We start from the raw sequence: 18,119 nt of genomic DNA on the forward strand, positions 1-18,119 counted from the left end.
AGGGATTAAATGTAAAAGATAAAACTCTAGTAAGAAAATTTAGGCCACAACATATAAAGTCTAGGGTTGAGATACTGGAAAGGTATTGGGAAGAGTAGAAACTCAAAACCTAAAAAAGAAAACATAGCCATAATAGGTTACATATACAATAATAAAAGCTCAACATTTATCATAGGGCTTCCCTGGTGGTGCAGTGGTTGAGAGTCCGCCTGCCGATGAAGGGGACATGGGTTCATGCCCCGATCCGGGAAGATCCCACATGCCGCGGAGGGGCTAGGCCCGTGAGCCATGGCCACTGAGCCTGTGCTCCGCAACGGGAGAGGCCACAACAGTGAGAGGCCCGCGTACAGCAAAAAAAAAAAAAAAAAAAAAAAAAAATTAATCATAAACAGAGTCTATATACAACTAATAGATTTGAAAAAATATATTCGTACCTCAGATGATAATGAGTTAATATCCATAGTATAAAATGACCTCTGATGAAGACAGTAAATAAAAATAGATTTTAAAAGTTAAATAAAAAAATAAAGACTAACCAATAGAAAAATGTTAAAAGATATGAATAGGCAATTCACAGAACAGCATATTCAAGTGGCAAAATATATGAAAATATATCCAAATTTATTAATGGTGAGAAAATATTAAAATGACAGTAAGGATTTTTTACATCCATTATACTGGCAAAAACTTAGAAAGAATTAGCAGTGATATGGGAAAAAGAGTACTCATGCATTGTTAGAGGAACTGTAAAGTGTTACAGGCTTTGGAGGAAGAAAACGCAATATGGCAACATCCATTAAAGTTAAAAATACATGTGCTCTTTGACCTGGAAATTCTCCCCTGAAAACCTCTCCTGGAATAAAATCTTTGGCATTTGGGACATATACTCTAGAATGTTTATTTCAGCAGTGTAGTAGAAAAAAGTAGAAATGCCCATTAATAGAAGAATTGTTAAATTAGAGAAAGTGCCCACCCCATGGAATATAGGGCAGCTATTAAATACAATAAACTAAAGCTCAACAAGGTCACTTGGTAAGATTTCCATGAGGACTTTCTGAGGGATGGCAAAAAGTCTGAATAACATAACCTAATCTTTGCAAGACAAGCAATGATCAGCTGCCCTATACGATAATCCAGAATACAGATTATAGGATGTAAGGACACCTACCTGGCTGTTGATGCAATTACCTAGGGATAACCAAGTGTCGAGACTAAAAGGGGACTAAGGAGTCACACTTAAGAAGAAGAAGGAAAAGAAAGACTGCAGTAAGTGAAAGTATATACTAGATAGTCACATTTTGGCATTTACAAAAATTACATATGGTGTATATATATGCATATATGCATAATTAAATAGAAATTTAAAAAGTTATCCAAAAAAACGACAAGATCTAAACTGATATTCCATCTCCAGTTAGGTGTCTAATATTTGAAATAACACATGTCAAAAATGGGATCCTTTATTTTCCATGCAAATTCCTCAAAGTAATCAATCACTATCTCAGTAAATGGCACCACCATCCACCCAGTGGCTGAAGCCAAAACTCTAGGAATCATCCTTAACTTCATTCTTCCCTTCATCCTCTACATCCAGCTACTTATGAACTGTCAAGCAAAATTATCTGATATTTTTCCACTTCTCTCCTTTTTTATTACTACAACCTCCCTAGTCTACCTGTGCTATTACAATAGACTCCTAAGGGGTCCCAGCTTATACCTTTTCTCCTTTACAAGAAGTTCTAAACACAGGATCCAAAGTAGCTTTCAAAACTGTAAACAAGATCACGTTTTTCATTTGCTTTTTCTTTGAATATGTTGACACAATCCTTTTTTGGTAGATAGTTTTATTAAAGTATCATGTGCATACAGGAAAGTACACACATTTTAAATATACAGCTCAGTACATTTTTACCAAGTTCTCAGATCTGTGTGACTACCACCCAGATGCAGATATGGGACATCACGACACACCCCTTTCAAAATGCCCTTCCATTGTCTTCCAGGTTCCATTGTTTCTATTGAAAAGTCATTTATAATCTTTATGTTGCTTGTTTGAAGGGTATGCTTACTTTCTCTGGTTTCTATTAAGATTCATTTTTGTCCCCAATGTTTAGTAGTTTGACTATGATATACTTGGTGTCGTTGTGATTATTTTTGTCCTGATAATACTTTTGAGGGCTCCGTGAGTGTATGACTTGTCATCTTTCAAGAATTTTGGAAAGTTATTGGCCAGTATCTCTCCAAAGATTGCCTCTGCCCCTATGCTTTCTTCTCCCACCCTCTGGGGCTCCAGTTACATACACATGATACCTTCCTGTACAGCCTCCATGGAAGCCATGGAAGTGTGCTGCTCAGATCACCCTTCAAACAAGGACTTGCCCTCCTTCTCAAGTGAGTGCATTGGTTGGCAGCAGCTCGCTCAGTGTCTTCAGGGCCCACCTCAACATGCCCTCCCTTGGAAGTCTCCTGCTGATGACTGGCCATTTCTAGCTCGTGCAGGATCCCTAATGCCCACCATTGACCTGGTGCTCTCTGTTGGGTTCGCCAAAACCTTGTCAGGTCCTAGGCCCGCCAGTCTCGCTGCCCTCATTGCTCCCCTGATGCCTGCCCACCGGTTTTATAGTTGTCTTTAGTGGGAGGGGTCTAACACCAGTGGTTACACAACAGCCAGAGTGGAAATCCCTCCCTAGGAGCCCTTGTGAGTGTTCCGTTCACGTTTGGTTAGCCACCCTTAGGATGTCCTAGAGCGCTCTTAAAATTGTGGAAGGAAATATTAAAGGGGGATTAAAATCTTACAATCCCTGTAGTGCCTGCTGGTTGAAGGAATCTTTATGAAGAAGTTCACCTTCCCTAAGGGAAGCCTTGGATCAATACAGCCACATATGTTCCCTTTAGAGCTCACATCACTCATCCATAAACTTGTTCCCCTAAATCCCAGGGATCTCCTCCCTCCCAACTTCCACTCGCTGATCCATTTGCCTAGGAATTATTTACTGGGCATCCACCCTATTCCAGGGACTCTGTGCATGTGAAAGACAAAAACCACATGGAGGGTCCCTGCCCCAAGGTGCTCACAGTCCAGTGAGCTTCACAAATAGACACAAAAATACACATGGATGTTTGCATAGAAGTTGGGGTCACCACTGGCTACTCCTGCTGTGGGATGGGGGTTGCAGGTATAGTCGGCTTCACTGCAGAACCAGCTGCTTGTGTGGATACCGTTTACTGCGAACATCCCAATACACACTGCGATACCACAGGCCTGGGGATCTCCTGTACCACCTAAAGGAGATCAGTCAGTACAAGACAGCTCCGTCCAATCTCTTTGTTCCACATACATGACAGAGCCCGAGTCCACCGCTGTCACACTGCTGTGTGTGACTAGGGATAGTGGCTGCCACAGGTTGTGGCCTTGCCTCCCATGGCCCTGGGCCTTCAAGAAACCTCCTCAGGCAAATGCTGCAGGTCCCAGCCAGATGCTGGTCTTTAACTACAGAACATAAGAGAGGGCTAAAACTTGATCTTTATAAAACATATTCCTTTGGCCAAAATTTCCCTTTAAAGGAGATGCACACGTAGTTAGAACTAGGGAGACCAGCATTCTTTTCTTTTATCCTGGAATTCCCTGTTCTTCAGATAAAAACAGATGGTCCGTTAAATACTAGCAAGGTTCTCTGCTGTATTACAATCATGATCTCATGATTTATGATCATGGCAGAGGCTAGGCAGATGGTCTGGGTAGACCCCAGGCTCTATCAATTCTTAGCCGTGGGGATTTGGGCAAATTCCTTTACTTCTGTGCCTCCATTTTTTCACCTACAAAATTGAGTTATTAGTAGTACTGATCTCAAAGGGTTGTCGTGAAGATGAAAAGAGTTATTACAACAAACTGATTAGAACAGTGCCTGGTACATGGTAAGCATTAAATAGATCATGATGCTGCCAGTACTGTTATTAATACCCCTAACAAAGAGCATTTATGTTCTTAAAGGTAACTTGTATTACTGTGATCATTACCACGACTCATTAATCATCACTGATAGAAACTGTCCAGCGATGGAATTATCTTAGATGCACGTGCTCTTTTCTATTAACAATACAAGTAGTTTACTGTTGCTAGGAATGTAACTTGGTGCAGCCACTAAGTATGAAGGTTCCTCAAAATAAAACTAAAAATAGAGTTACCTTATGATCCAGCAATCCCACTCCTGGACATATATCCAGAAAAACCTATAATTCAAAAATATATGCACACCCCAATGTTCTTAGCAGCGCTATTCACAATAGTCAAGACATGGAAGCATCGTAAGTGTCCATATATACATACACACACACAGTGGAATACTACTCAGCCATAAAAAAGAATGAAATTATGCCATCTGCAGCAACATGGATGCACCTAGAGATTATCATACAAAGTGAAGTAAGTCAGAAAGAGAAAGAAAAATATCATATGATATCATTTATATGTGGAATCTAAAACATGGCACAAATGAACTCATCTATGAAACAGAAACAGACTCACAGACATAGAGACCAGATTTGTGGTTGCCAAGGGGGAGGGAGGACAGGGGAGGGATTGATTGGGAATTAGCAGATGCAAACTATTATACAGAGAATGGATAGAAAACAAGGACTGACTGTATAGCACAGGGAGCTATATTCAATATCCTGTGATAAACCATAGTGGAAAAGAATAAGAAGGATGTATATATATGTATAACTGAATCACTTTGCTGTACAGCAGAAATTAACACAACACTGTAAATCAACTAGACTTCAACTTAAAAAGAGAAAAAGTAGTCTGATTCGAGCAATAGGACATTATACAATGCCCAAAATTGCCGTCAAGAGAGCTGTGACTGTCATTTTGCTTTGCTGCATCCTCTGCACTCACCCCAGCTGGCTGCTGCTTCTGCTCTGGTATCCAGGGCATGCGTGTCCAGAACACAGCAGCAGGGAGATAATGGTCACATAAAAGTGAGCAGTATGATGATATCCTGGAGGATTTGGGGCAGGCCATTGTCTAAGTTCACTGGAAAACTACCATCAGGACAATGCTGAGAAGCCACCTGGGGTGGGCAGTGCAGAGGCTAAGAAACACTTCAGATACAAGGGGCTCCTCTGCCGAGTCCGGCGCGGGTGGAGGGCTCCATCTTCCATCCCCAAGTGAATCATGAAAGTTGGACTCATCAAGGAATCCACACTCTTCAGAGAAAACCTCACGAGGAAGTCCAACACATAAAGCAGATCCACTTAGGCTGAAGGCGGGTGGGATTCCTAAAACCCTGCCCTGGTCACTCCTTTACCCTCGAAACTCTAGGACACGCCTGCAAAACCCCTAGGACATTCGGGAGTCCAGTTCGTAAACCATGGAGATAATTAGTTAACAGTCTTTCATGAGCTACAAAATGCTGCTCAACACAAGGTCTTTTGAGTCATAAATCATAGCGGTCATGTGGCAGTAGGGTTACATAACATTACCCAGGTGGGAGTTCAGCCGTATTTTAAAAATGGCAAAGTTTTAATTATTTAATCATCAGACGAAGGGTCATTGAGGGCAGCAACTTATTTTTGTGTCTTAGCAGGAGGAAGGAATTGCTTGTCAAGGATTTATGCCCGATCTTCCCTCAGCTGTTCCTTAGCTACAGTCAACACCTTGACTGTTTTCCCTTGGGGGATGACACACACTGTGCCAACACTGGTTGTGTCCAGGAAACACAGAGTTACAGGTCCCTGTCGCCGAGGCTGATGTCAGCAGCAGGTGGAGGCACCCACACTGCCACCACGTCTACCGGCTCAGGCCGTGAGCCGGCACTGCAGTGACCAGTGAGAGAGGCTGGCGGAGGTTGTGTCTAGCTTATGCAGGGGGCCTGGGGGCTCAGCACAGCGGCCACCACCCTACATCACAAGGACCCTCTGAAAGGGCTGGAGTTCGAATACAGAAACAACTAGATGAGTTCGTTCATTGATTTTCCGTATTTATTTTACTCTTCTTGGAATAAAAACGAGTCCTGTCACTTCCTACTTGCAGGACCTCTTCCGATGGCCCTTCAGTTAAATGTGGCTGCTGACAGACCTCAACTCAGAGAGGCCCTGTGAGGATGGGGAAGAATGCCCACAAAGCCTTCGGCACAGCGCCCGGCACCCGGGAGGGACAATGCAGTGAGTCAGCCCCCAGTGCAGAGTGACCCAGCCTAGGATCCTTTCTTACAGGTGAGCTGTGCCCCAGTCTTTTCACCCCAATACTACCGGCCTCTCTGTTAGCTTTTTCTCCCCAGCTCTGACGTCTTTACAGGAGTTTTCCCTCCGAAATGACCACATCTGGACCTGGCCAGTGGGGTATGTGTGGACCAGCAATTCGGGAGGAAAGATGGGTGGGGAAGGAACGTCAGATTTGGGTCTCAGCCAAGTACCAGATTCAGTGACGACCGGCTCAGAGTTTGAGCCCGGGTCCTCCTGCCCCTGCCTGGCGTCTCCAGGGCGGCCCCTCAGGCATCGGTACTTACTGTGTCACTTCCTCCTGTGCACTGGGTACCGGGGGTGGCGGGGTGGGGAGAGGACTCTTGCCAAGGGAGAATCCAGAAACTGTCGTTTCCGTTTTGTGCAATTTTTCTGAGAACGTTCTGTTTAGATCATTCGGAAGAAATCATTTTTACATAGTGATGAAGGACTGTTTGATCCACCGATATCACTGCTCGGAGGAAGCTGAACCCTTTCCCTCTTTCCTCTTTACTAAGAACCCCCTCCAGCCTCATTGGAATAGATTCAACAGAACCAATTTATGTTCACTGGTTTTACCACCAGGATTTTAGCAAGAAGATTCCACCAGGAATTTCCTAATGGATGTAAATCACTGTTTGGGGTGTTAAAGCGGGTAATTAGGTCATTTAGCAGAAATGCTCTGTCATGTAGTGTGACTGTTGAAACCCACGGGGGAGACCAATTAACGTGGCTGTGTCCAACCTCGATGCAAAGGAAACGGAAGTGGAGAGAATTCTTGTTATTTGAGACTAAAACAAAGTTCCCCTCCATCAGTTGTCCTTAAAATAAGATAAATCCAGATGTAACTGCCCTTATTTACAGTCGGCTGACAACTCTGCTTGTCAAATTCAGCTGAATGTCCAAATTAACTCGAAGTTAATCCAGCCCTCCCCACAAGGCCTATAAGAGCAAGATCACAAGTCTACATAATAAATTCTCTGTGCCAGGAAATTGTTTTAAAGGAATAATGTTTAGGTAAGTAAAGGAAAAAAGGCTTCCTACTGAGAGATATTTTCTGAACAAAATTAAATATTATAAAACCATATTATTAAATTCTGTCAAAAAGGTATTAATCTTGTTACTTTGGCGTGGAAGCCTTGGTTCTCCATAATTATGGATCGCTGCAAACTTAACCTTTTCTGTTATCTTGCAGCCAACATGTAACGTAGGATTGGAAAGCATGCAAGGGTGAAAACATCAGAAGGAGCGAGAACGGAGGCGTTGGGTTCAACCACAGTCGAAACCTAAACTAAGCCAATAAAGATGGTAAAAAAAAAAAAAAAAACCTAAACTAAGCAGATCAGACTTGCAAAGTTTCTGTTAAAAGCCACTTTGGAAACCACAGTAAAGGCATGCAGGTACCCGTGCACACACACTCACTCCACATTTCCTTTTGTCTCTTTTCATCCGACATCTGTTGAAAATACGTACATGGCTCTTCCAGACTCATTATGTCTTTATTTGGACAATTGCCTGTGAAAACCACTGGCCTTTCAAGGGTTGCCTTCTGGATGAGCACCTCCGATTGCTGACCATGACGATGACCACAGCTCACGAGTATGTGTTTATTACAACCATTAACAACATGGCTAGTTCTGTGTGCAGACATATTATTAAGACACGTTAACTCTGCTTGTGATGACCACCAAGCACCCATTGTACAAGGGCTGACCCGGGTGGGAGACAAGTCACGCCCCTCTCCTCCTTTGGATTCACGATATAGTTGAGGATTTAGGACACATCTACGAAAAAGAAATAATACTACAAGACTGGCGATGCTAAATGCCCATTAGCGTTATAGGGATGAAGTTACTTACACATTCTCTCCTGTAGGAACTTGAATGTGACCCAAGCCCACCGTGGCCACAGGAATTATGTCTCACTGACAACTCCCTGGAGGTTTAACTTCCAGGTTCCACCAGCGCTGTGGGGACATAGCAGTAGGAATCATGCCATCTGTCCTGGTCCTTTTGGGAAGGACGTATGTGACAAGGAAGCCATGTATCGATCAATGAAGGGTGCTCTTGTTTCCTCATCTATGGGATAAACATGTAGTACCAACTCCACTGTCTGCATCCCAAGGATGTTCTAAGATTAAGTAAAGGTAGTTTTCAAGGTCTAAGCAACACTGGTTCCCCAGACGTGGGCACTGAGTTTTCTCCTAATGTTTTCTCAGATTCCACCTTTCCTATTTCTAGTATTTGCAGTCCCGGATCGAGGCCCCGCAGTACGTGCCCAGGTGGTGTGTGTTGATTGGCTGCAGGGACCAAAGAGAGTGATGCTGAAGGACACCAGGAAAGCCGTGAGATGTGCAAACATCCAGAACCACGAGTTTTCTTTTCTAACACAAATCACTGCTCACTAATCTGCTTTTAGTTCCTGTTTTCCTTGTTGGCATGCTCACGAGTTATTAATTCTCAGCCTCTCCTGTGTGTGCCCATCAGGGTTCCCCGACGCTTAATTGAATCCACATATGCCTCCTTTTATTATTTCTGTCAATGACTCAAGCTGGATTTGCCATAAGGTGACTCATTAGACCAGTTGCCAATTCAATCTCCCGGGACCACAACGTGTCAGAGATGCCTCAGCAGGGCCCTCCTCATCGCCTGCTCTCGGGATGGGGTTTGCCCAGGTCAGCCCAAGTCCTACGGCTTTTCAGGGACACATCTACTCCTGGCTTATTCCTAAAAGGAACAGACTTTCCATGTCCTCATACGGAATTCAGGTCTGGACCCTAATGACTTAAGTTCTTTACTTGAGAAAAATGGGATCGTACTGAGGACAAATGAATACTTGTGATATCAGTGATAAGTAATGCACACACCACTCATGACTGAGGACATCACAGGAGAAATAAGCATGCTTATTTGCAGTTGATCATGAGATGAAGGTGGTGCAGAAAGGTTTTGGGGGGGAAAAGGGGGGCTGTATTTTACACTAAGAAAATGTGAGTCTAAGAGAAGCTGAAGAGAAGGAAAGAAGGAAACCCCGGGGAGGAACAACATGTGCTCAAGCAGGAATTCCAAATGCAACCCCCTTGGCTGTGATGGATCTGAGTGCGCCACCCAGGTCTACACCAGGATGAAGATCCTGGTCCCCAGCTTTGGGGAGCGCTGCCTACAGACAGTGCTCATGTTGACTTGTTGGGAATTGTCTCGGCAAGTAAAGCTACCCTGCTCACGGTCACAGCTCCTTCCAGGAGCCTTGATAGATCGATGTGGCACCTTCATGTGACCCAGCCCCTGCCTCCAACTCACAGGGGCCTCCCCACTCCAGCTCCCCTGGGGGCTGGCTGAGTGCCCCCCACCTTCCTCTGCCCGCCTGCTCTCTTCCAAGCCCTCCCACAGACATGCCCTCCCACCTCCACTCCGGACAACCTGACCTGCAACATCTCCCATCACGGCCACTCAGACCCCTGCATCCCAGAGCTATGTTTCTCACCATGTGGTCTCTTAACCACCGACGTGAGGCTTGCCAAGAAGCCTGGTGAAAATGCAGATGCCTAGGCCACCCTCACCCTGTGAATCAGATTCTCCAACAAGATGTCCCTAAGAATCTGTGGTTTTAACAAGCTCCTCTGGTAATTTTGCTGCCAACTGAATTCAAGAACCACGGTTTCAGAAAACACAGGGTACAAAAGACCAGAAGAGGAAATTTCATAGAGCCTTAATTTCTAAGTAAGTCACCTGCAAGAAATAGCGGGTCCTACATAAAAGGCTGCATCCCAAAGGCAGCAGCTGGGAGTGCTTCCAGGTCATGAGAGGCTCCTTAAGTCATCACCTCGTTTCCCTTGTTTGCTGCTGACAAGCTCTGCACAGTTACATTTAAGGTATGTCTCTGTGTGTGCACATTACTTCTTCCTCACTGGGGTGATCTCTCTGACGGATGGTCACTCTACTACCTCCTGGGGGATGGCTGGGAATTGATGTTGTTTGAGACTGTGTTTTAATCTATTTTAGTTGCGTGTAGATGGCATTCTGCATCTTGTCATGAATGTCAAGTGACTTAAAACACTGAGGGACGTCAAAAGGTCCATAAATTGTCCTGGGCCCCAGTGATGCTGTGTCCTGAGTCTCCAGTGCAGTGTAGACAGGCCCCCATCCTCTCCCTTCCTATAGCTCATCCCCTGGAGCCCCCCAGTCACAGGCCCGAACTCTTCTCTGTGCACGGATGGCTGCAGTTCCTTTACTTTACCTCCGTTGTTGGGGAAAGACCACAGCAAACGTGTCTGAGTTCCTTGATTTCATTTTTTCCTGAAACCACTTAGGACTTGCTTGCAGGCGGCTGAGTCCCCCCTCCGCCTTTATGACTCTCATCCTTTGCCAGGACTCTGCCCTGCGGTCATTGCAACATCCAATGAGCAGACCCGGCACACGTGTCCCCCTGGCCGGGGTGACCGTCTGCCTTTGTCTCTGGTTGCTGCAGCTCCTTCAGATCCCACATCAGGACCCCACTGTACTCGGTGACCTCCCGTGTTAATTTTCCTACCAGCAATGCATCAAAAGGTTATCTTCAAGGCAAGAAAGCTTAGCTACATCTCCTCACACTTGTCTGAGCTGCTCAGGACAGTGGGCTGGGTCTAGGCGGGTGTGCAGGCAGTGATTCGGGCCCCTGGCATTTGCCTGGTGACTTGAGCCAATGAGGCAGGGCCTCTGGTCTGTTTCTTCATCCATCAGGCGGCTCTGGTCTGGGGTTGGCAACTGGTCCCCCAGTGACATTTATTGGTTCAGGCATAGTTTGATGTGCTGGTGAGCTATGGAGTTATAAATAGAAAATGGTGGTTTTTCCTTTAACTAATCTAAAATTGTTTAAAGGGGAATTTCTTCCAACTTTCCAGAGACAAAAAACAAGACAGCAAGGCTCTAGGGACCAAGAACAACTCCAGAGGGCTTTTGTCTTGTGGGAAGTTAATCCAGAAAATTATACAGAAGAGGCAATAAAGGACAAATAAGCCAAACCAGGTCTTAACAGGAAAAATCGCGTGGGCAAGGGAAGCAAATCTAGACACTTTAGTTGAAAATAATCTGTCTATTTGAAATATCTGACAATTTAGGGAGAAGGACCAGAATTATTTGATTTAATTAACTGGATCTAATCAACAAAATTCGAGGATGTTAAGGAACCCTAAGAATTCTCAAAGAATCTATGACTATACATCTATTAGTGTGTGCGTGCTACCTGGCTCTAAAACAGTGTACTAAATCCCTTCCTGGAGGATTGTCTCAAGAAAATGTTTGTTATCCATTTGAGGCCAAAGAGCGAAAATAAACAGGGGCATATTAATTCACAGTGGGAACGTAGGGCCCCTGAAACTCAGAAGATGAAAGAGGGCACTTTGTTCCCACCTTTGATCCCACAGTTAACACCTTCAGGAAGCTGGCTTAAAGAGATGCTGATACTGAAGAAAGAAGATAGAGGCCTGTTATTACACAGCTTGTTTTTACCTGGATGTTGCATGGATCAAATCATGCCCATCAAACCCTCACAACCCCACACTGCTGGGGTCGGGACTGACAGACTTGGTGTCACCTGAGATTCACAGCACACCGTGATGCCACTGTGGTGTCGCAGTGATGTGCAGGTGAAATGGGCCGGGGCTGGGGCGGGGGTGGGGGCTTGATTCACAGCATTCGCCCATTTCTGTGGTGTTAATACTCCTGAACACTTGACCGTGGGGTCTCACGAGCCCTGCAAGCCAGCTCCAGCCACGGCCAGATGCTGCAAAGATAATCATGTGATCTTATCATGTGGCCAGTCGGCAAACATTTGTTAATTACTTTCTCTATCTGTCTACTCATCAGACGTTACCTCTGACAGCACCAAAGGCCTTAGATTACACCCGGCAAGAGCTGGAATCCAGAGGAAATGGTTTCCCGGAGCCTGATGGAGAGGTCTGGGGGGAGCTGACAGAGCCCCTCATGAGCGACAGTTGCCTCGCCTCCGGTCACACTCAGGGCTCAGGGCGATGCAAGCCCGCCGAGCTCTGTGGGTTCCCCAGGAGATGTGCCCGGTGGTGACACCCACAGGGTAACACAGATCCTGATCTTGTGAAGCTCAGATCCTTGCGACTTAAGCCACAGATTCCAAGGAGAATTCTTGGGGATTGATAACAAAGAAAGAGAGGAGTACCAGGGAAGCATCAAATCATGGGAATAAAGATTTGGGTTGGCCGGAAAGGGGTGACAGTGTGAAGTGGCTCCTCAGCAGGGGGTCCATTTCAAGGCAAAATCCATCGACTTGCGGGTGACTGTAGCAACCCCATTTTATAGGTAGCTTCTAATTGACTAAAATGTCAATTAAGGGGATAAAAACACAAACAATGAAAGCCACACGTGTGGCTACTGTGGATGTTTTAGAAACATGTGCCAGGCCAGTCCTGCAAGGAGGAACGACCCAGTGTGTGCAGAGCTGTGATGCCCTTGGGGCCAAGCCTCCTCTCGCCGGCCCGTCAGAGTGCTCCAGCCTGTAAGACGTCCAGGGTCCCATTAACTGCAAGGAAAAAATACGTGGCTACGAATGAGTCACTGGCACCATAGTGGTCACCTTAGCTCAAGACAGTGAATCCAATGCAAGCCAGAGAGAGAGGGTTCTAAGCCTCGGTCAGGCTCCTGACGGGGAAGCGTCACTTTGGCAGGGCTGGCTTCCAAAAGAGAAGACAAACTTCAAACTGAGAAGAAAAAGAGTCAGATAGAATGTTATATCAAGAGAAAGGAATTATTCTTTTTCCTCTATGGGCATGGTGCTTTATACAAAAGGTTAGGGGAATCTATTCTGGTGTTTTACAGAAACTGGAAGGCAGCCCACCGGACTCCAACACACTCTTCTGGACGCCACCTGTTCAGAGCATCCCCTTCCCATCCATCTCCCTTCTGGAATGTTCTGCCACCTCGTGAATCCCTCTCTCTCATCGGATCTCTGCTGCCTGGGGGACCCAGGACCTTCAAGCAGGAAGACCAGGCACAGCCAACATATCTATTTAGACCGACAATGTGAATCCGTCTTTATTATTTTTTAAAGTTTTTAACTTTTATTTTATATTGGAGTCTAGTTGATTACCAATGTTGCATTAGTTTCAGGTGTATAGCAAAGTGATGCAGTTATACATATACAGGCATCTACTCTTTTTCAAATTCTGAATCTCTCTTTAAAGCAGAGCTGGCAGGGTTGCGAGAGGCAGGCTCGCTTCTGTGTGTCCTCCCCACAGTCTCTCCAAATGGCATTTACTTAATTAATGTTTTTCATGGGAGTGTCTCACTGTTCCCATATATTTACTGAACTATTTGCCACTGCAAGAGAAAATGATTGTTTTTATTTACCTGAAGTTTGAATATCGTCCATTGTCTGTTTTACTATTCAAAATTCCAGCACTTTAATAATCTTATGATATGTGACTTGAAAATCTACGTATATTCATAATTTTGTCAAATAATTGTTTACTGGGATTATCTCAGTCTGTAATTGTTTCTCTTTTTTCCCCTGTGAAACACACAGCACCCCAACTCCTTTGCTCAATTCTCAGGAAGGGGAAAGCATAACATCAGTTATATCCCCGGGAGATGAAAGGGAAACATCGCTCTAAGTCCTCACACCGTTCTGTAAAACGCTACTTCATTTGTCTACCTGTTGATCCCTAGGATTTAAAGCTCAACTTAGCGCCTGAGACCAACACTGTGAGCTGTGGGAAGTTACCCTTCTGAAGTTTGGTATTTGGAGGTCAGACGGGTAGAAACGTTCCTCTGAGTCTCGAACCACCTGGGCTAGGAGCACAGACAGGGAAGGGCCCCAGGAGGGAGGGTTTCGGGAGACTGGCCAGGCTTCCTGGGGGACACTGCTTTCCCTGCCCTTCCGACAGCATCACCTCGTCTCTGAACGCAAAAGAAAGAAAAAAATCAGTCTGGAGCCACCAAATGAGGCAAGAAGTGAGGCCTGGCCAGGAGAGAGTTTCTCCATCTTTTGTTTGGGTTCGGTTTGCCTTTCCTTGTGTTTGGATCAGTTGGGTGGGTCCTGGAAGGAGTGAGAACCTCCTCTGGCTTCAGTCTTAACCTGGACCCCTTGGGCTGGTCTTCCCAGGGGCACAAGAGGAAGCTTCTGGAGGCCTGCAGGGGAGGTGCTGTCACTCTGGGAAGAGGGTGCACCCACGGAGGGCCCCCCACCCCCAAAGAGGGACCTCACGAGGATTTACCTGGTCTGCTTGGTGGGCATCATCACATCTCATAGATCGATAGATGCAGAGGTTCTTGACTCCACTCCCCACCTGGGGTCACGGAGCCACAATTCATCTCAGCCTTGACCTCACCCCCCAGCCTCTCCTGACTCAAAACCACTCTCACTTCCCAGAGAGCTCGGGAAGATGGATTTTTAGAAGTGAACCGACAGATATTTCTCAAACACCCCGTCTATGGAAGCATCTCCATCTGTACACAGGGCACCCAAGAAGCTGGCCGAGGCCACCACATGCCTGCAGCTGTCACCCAGCCCCAAGCTGGATGTGAACCCGGAGCTCGGCATCCTTTCCCGGGGAGAGAATGCACATCAACCCCACACATGCAGAGCACAGGGCAGACCTGGCAGTAAATGCTGAATAAGTCTTGTCTGCCCAAGCAACCTGACCTCAGAAGTCCTGTCACTAACCAACGCAGCCACTTTTTTGTAAATAGCCCCCGATCCATGTGGAATTCAGTCCTGAGTGGGTTTCCTGGTAGCATGAGGCACGTATGGTAAGTGCCTGGTCTATCACTTCAAAGCACCTCTGCCCGGGCCGGGAATCTTCCCTGCATTTCCAAACAGGCTCTATCGCCCTAGTGTCGCCCTTCTGGCTCCCAGGCAAGATCCCCCACAGCCTGCTCCCCTGGTTTGCAGCCCCTTATGCTGTGGACAAACCCTGATTTCATATTTTCTAACTCCTTCGCTTCTGAAGACCCAGAATGTATTTTAAATGGCTTCAAAGTTTCTGAATACAATAGGCATTGAAACTAATAAAACAAGCCACATAAATCTCAGAAGGAATAAAGAGGGCCGTTGAAGAGTGATTTCCTGAGGAATCAGGAAATTTGATTCCTTTGGGGAATCAAAACCACCATAGAACCCACTTGGGTCAGTGTTCTAGCTCAAAAGACAATTAAGTTATACATCAACAAGATTTCTGAGGGCCTTTGATTTCAGCTGCTTCTCTCTAACACGTGAAATCCAAAAAGTACAGCGCAGCTTCTGGTCTACTCGCCTGTGGTATCGGAGCCACTCAATTCTACGTAAGCAGAGAAAAATGGCTTCGGTTCCAAATTTACCTTCTTCTTAATAGCAGTGTGTTTATTGTTTAAATGTCAATGTGTCTAGTAGATACTCTTATTTTGTTTTCCCTACATGTTTTTCCTCAACGTAAGGCAGTTGTTGGAATGCAGGCAAATGTGGAGAGCACAAAGGGCGTAGCCATAGCCGCCCCACAAATCAGTGATTTCCATGGTCACTGGAACACACAGCATCCAGGAGAAGGGGTATTTCCTGAGAAGCTCACTGTCCTGTCTGAGGATTAAACATACTCCCCCATCACCAGACACCAACCCCACTCATTGCCCCGAAATCCAGTCCCTACTCTGGCCAATCGCATGCCTGTGCGCACACGCACGGGTCTAGGGGTAACATTGTAACAGTGACCAATGGGTTTTGTGAAAACCCCACCGGATTCAGACAAAGGCAGAATGGGTGGCTGCCTACGTGATCTAATTTCACCCCTAAATCCACGGTGTGTTCCAGGCCAGCCCACGGGGCTCATCGGGGTGTGAGCCGGACATACTTGGCATTCGCTCCTCAAGAAAGTGGCCAAGTTGGGGAAGGGATGGATGGGGAGTTTGGGCTTAGCAGATGCAAACTATTATATACAGAATGGATAAACAACAAGGTCCTACTGTAGAGCACAGGGAGCTATATTCAATATCCTGTAAAACATAATGGAAAAGAAATTAAAAAGAATGTATATATGTGTATAACTGAGTCACTTTGCTGTAGAGCAGAAATTAACAAACACTGCAAATCAACTGTACTTCAGTAAAAAAGGAAAGTGGCACAGAGAGACTGGAACCAGACTCTCCTCCACCGGTGCCTCCTGGGACAGGGTCCCTCCTCTGTCCTTTTGCCTTTGCTTCTCTTCCATTTGTCCCCAGGACATTCTGATTCCAGGGTTGCACTGGACACCAACACTCTGCTTTAGAAGACGGTGGGTTAGTCTTGAGGTCATTTTCCAGCCAGCCCTTGTGTCTGGGTTCCGACCTCTCCTTCCCACCTCTCTACAGAGGCCCCATGATGTCCCCCTGGGGCCCCCTTGGGAAAGGTCACTTCGGGGTCTACACTGCTGCTGTAGGTGGTTTCCTCTGACATCCTCGGACAAGAGTGTCAGTCCTTCCTGTCCAGAGACACACAGAGTCCACACCTCAGGCCTTTCCTTAGGAAAGAGTCTGAGAATCTGGATTTTATGAAAGGAGGCTGTGATACGGTGTCACGAGCCATCCCCATTCAGGGGCATCCTCTCACAGGGACTGCTTTTCCTCCAGCACCTCCCTCTCACCTGCTTTTGACACTACGGGGCACAGCGGTGGAAAAGGAGATGCCCGTCTCAAGATCAAGTCTACTGGGAAGTTCTCACATTTGGTTTCTAGTTTCCAGAGCAGCCAGTGTTCAGGAGAGGACTTGAATTCCAGGCTACATGATTTCCCCCAATGAATTGGAAGCTGTGTCTGCAACTAGACCATCAGGTAATTAAAGATTCACTTGGAAAATAGAGAAGTAAGATTTCTGCTTCAAAATAGAAGTGAGGGATGTGGGTGGAATATGGGAATTCTGTGGGGTCCCTCCCTGTATTAACACGTTCTGTGATACGGTCCTATGTAGAAAAAACAGAGCCCCAGACCCTACAGAAGTCAACGCTGGGTCACCTGCCAAGAAAAGCACCCCAGCACACGGCAGCAGTTGGAGACCTGGGTGAGGAGAATGGATGCACTGGGTACCAGCCTGGCGACCAGCCACGGCCACGAGGCTTTGTGAGTCGCTCTTACCTTGCTTCACTCTTACCACTTCATATGATTTAAAAGGTATTTCCTCTTTCTGTTTACTATAAAAAATTATAGCATGTATTGGTGTTGGGAAAAATTGCCCTTTATTCCATGAATTGCCAAACAGCAGGGCAGCAGGACGGTGTTAGAATGACGGTGGACTGCCCATCGTCCAGATCCTAGACTCAGAGCCATGAGCCCATGGCATCAACGGCAGGGCAGACAGTTGTGTGTGACTCTGGATTTTTCTTCCGTTCGTTAGAAAGTGAGCACGCTGGCAATTGTTTGCAGGGGAGCTGCGTTCTGTTACAGGCGGCCCCAGAAGGAAGAAGTGAGTGTAAATTGCGCTGGTGGCCAAGAGGACGATACAAGGGGCTCCCACCTGTGTAGCCAGCCACGCCTCCCGGCTTCATTAAGGAAACATCCTACTTCCTGCCCGCAGGGTGGTAGGCACGTGCAACTGACTGGCTTAATCAGAGTATCTTAAATTCCTGGTCAACAGGTGAGTCCATTGTGTGAGCACGAGCTGAAAACTGGGCAGGGAGTTTGTCCCCTGGGCACCTGTAAGGTGAGTGTACATGAGCATCTGACGGTGGCCCTTGAGAGGAGCCCCAGGAACTGACCATGAACGCTCACTGCAGAGAGTCTCGCAGAGGCCCCAACCCCGGCCTCTCCTGAGGACTGGGAATTCAGGTTTCCCCATTTTGGCCGAGTTCATCAGAGGCCATTTTTATGGCCTGCAGAATAGAACCTAAACTAACACGCTGGGCCCTGCCCTCTGACAGAGGAGCCATGGCCTTCAGAATTGCAGAG

This window comes from Hyperoodon ampullatus (genome assembly GCF_949752795.1).
Source record: "Hyperoodon ampullatus genome assembly, chromosome: 9".
Taxonomy (NCBI): domain Eukaryota; kingdom Metazoa; phylum Chordata; class Mammalia; order Artiodactyla; family Ziphiidae; genus Hyperoodon; species Hyperoodon ampullatus.